We start from the raw sequence: 2384 nt of genomic DNA, 5'->3' as shown, positions 1-2384 counted from the left end.
TGCAGTGCTGCAATCTCTGCCCACAGAGATTCTATGTACATATATAGCACGTCACAAAGAATGTGTGAATGACGGGACAGGTCCCTGCCCCAAGGGCCTTACAATCTGTAAACAGACACAAGGAAGAGAACAATGGAAGAGGAAGCGAACGGAGGCTATCGAGATAAACCTTTGTGGCAGCACCAAATCAGTCGCTTTGAATGGAAAGCTCTCATTATGCTTAATAACCGTATTTAGCAGGTTACAGTTTTCAAACCACTTCACATACATTATATCAGTACTCCTCAGAACAACCCTCTAAAATAGGCCAGCCCTATTAAGCCTATGAGGAATTGAGGCTAGGAAAAAGAGCGGCTGCATGCTGAAAACCACGTCATGCGTTTGTAGTTGCTGTCGGATTAAACTGGGGACTTCCTGAGTCCTGACTCATACACTTAAAAGGATGAAACCAGTTGTGGCATGTTGAGTCTCTCTTTTTTTAATTGAAATAGCATCAGCAGCTGGGAAGGTGGAATGTTGGCATTACCTTCAAGCCTCTTCAACAGCGCCAAGGTAGTGTCAGAGTCCTCGGTCACACAGCAGGGATGCGGGCCACATTTTTAGGGAACCTCCAAGGAGCTCAAGGTCGTGGTAGGGAGTTCTCACCATCTCCAAAACAACCCTCCGAGGCAGGTGAGGCTGAGAGGCTGAGAGAAAGTGACTGCCCCCAGATCACACAGCAAAATTCATGGGTGAGTGGAAATTTGAGCCCTGGGTGGAATCCATACACACATATAAAAAATGTTCTGAAAATGTTTTCTTTCTTTTTTAAGCGTTGTGGCAATCACACAGGACCCCCGGACATTTGACAGTCTAATGACCCTGTGCCACCACTGCAATTGCTTTTTCTGCTGCCACCACCCCATTTTTCACGGGGACACATGGAGTCCAGACAGTTGTTAACATAAACAAATAATCAAGTTTATTTTTAAATGCAGGAACAAGCTTATGGTTTCAGTTAGTTTTTCTTGACAGTTTCTTAATCTTAGTTCCTAACAACTTCAAACTGATTATTCCCAACTATCTATCTGACTCCATCTAACAATTCCTCTCACTCTCTCACAATACAACTCAACCAACCCACTGCCTATTCCTCCCTCTTCCTTCTCCAATTCCCAAACCTCAACTGACTTTCAAACACTCCCACTCTAACTTTTACTCCCCCTTGCATTCCCACTGGCCAAACACATTCTCACTCATTTAATCATTTCCTAATGACCCACCTGGACACAGGTGGTGGTGTGGGTTAAACCACAGAGCCTAGGACTTGCCAATCAGAAGGCCAGCGGTTTGAATCCCTGCAACGAGGTGAGCTCCCGTTGTTCGGTCCCTGCTCCTGCCAACCTAGCAGTTCGAAAGGTACAAAGTACAAGTAGATAAATAGGTACCACTCCAGTGGGAAGACCAGAAAGAAATGGATGTCTCGTATACCCCAGGTAGTGTGGTTGCTGACCTTGAGCCAGACATCCTGGAGAGTGAAGTCAAAAGGGCCTTAGAAAGCATTGCTAATAACAAGGCCAGTGGAAGTGAGGATATTCCAGCTGAACTATTTAAAATTTTAAAAGATGATGCTGTTAAGGTGCTACACTCAATATACCAGCAAATTTGGAAAACTCAGCAGTGGCCAGAGGATTGGAGAAGAAATTTGGAAAACTCAGCAGTGGCCAGAGGATTGGAGAAGATCAGTCTACATCCCAATCCCAAAGAAGGGAAGTACCAAAGAATGCTCCAACTGCCACACAATTACACTCATTTCACACGCTAGCAAGGTTATCCTTAAAATTCTACAAGGCAGGCTTAAGCAGTATGTGGACCGAGAACTCCCAGAAGTGCAAGCTGGATTTCGAAGAGGCAGAGGAACCAGAGACCAAATTGCAAACATGCGCTGGATTATGGAGAAAGCTAGAGAGTTGACTATGCAAAAGCCTTTGACTGTGTCGACCACAGCAAACTATGGCAAGTTCTTAAAGAAATGGGAGTGCCAGATCACCTCATCTGTCTCCTGAGAAATCTCTATGTGGGACAAGAAGCTACAGTTAGAACTGGATATGGAACAACTGATTGGTTCAAAATTGGGAAAGGAGTACGGCAAGGCTGTATATTGTCTACCTGCTTATTTAACTTATATGCAAAATTCATCATGCGAAAGGCTGGGCTGGATGATTCCCAAGCCGGAATTAAGATCACCGGAAGAAACATAAACAACCTCAGATATGCAGATGACACAAGCTTGATGGCAGAAAATGAGGAGGAATTAAAGAACCTTTTAATGAGGGTGAAAGAGGAGAGCGCAAAATATGGTCTGAAGCTCAACATCAAAAAAATGAAGATCATGGCCACTGGTC

At 44.4% G+C, this 2384-nt stretch overlaps 1 long non-coding RNA gene across 1 annotated transcript; it reads right to left on the bottom strand.

Annotated features, from left to right (window-relative positions):
* Positions 1-935: 935 nt before the first annotated feature.
* LOC309373314 lies at positions 936-1212 on the bottom strand. Its single transcript, XR_014169971.1, has 2 exons — positions 1108-1212; positions 936-1077 (listed from the first exon to the last, which is right to left on the bottom strand). It is a non-coding gene; the product is annotated as an uncharacterized lncRNA (long non-coding RNA).
* Positions 1213-2384: the final 1172 nt, after the last annotated feature.

Source organism: Podarcis melisellensis (genome assembly GCF_964234715.1).
Source record: "Podarcis melisellensis genome assembly, chromosome: 6".
Classification (NCBI taxonomy): domain Eukaryota; kingdom Metazoa; phylum Chordata; class Lepidosauria; order Squamata; family Lacertidae; genus Podarcis; species Podarcis melisellensis.
The sequence above is the reverse complement of the archived record's forward strand: the minus strand, read 5'-3'. Positions and strand labels throughout refer to the sequence as shown.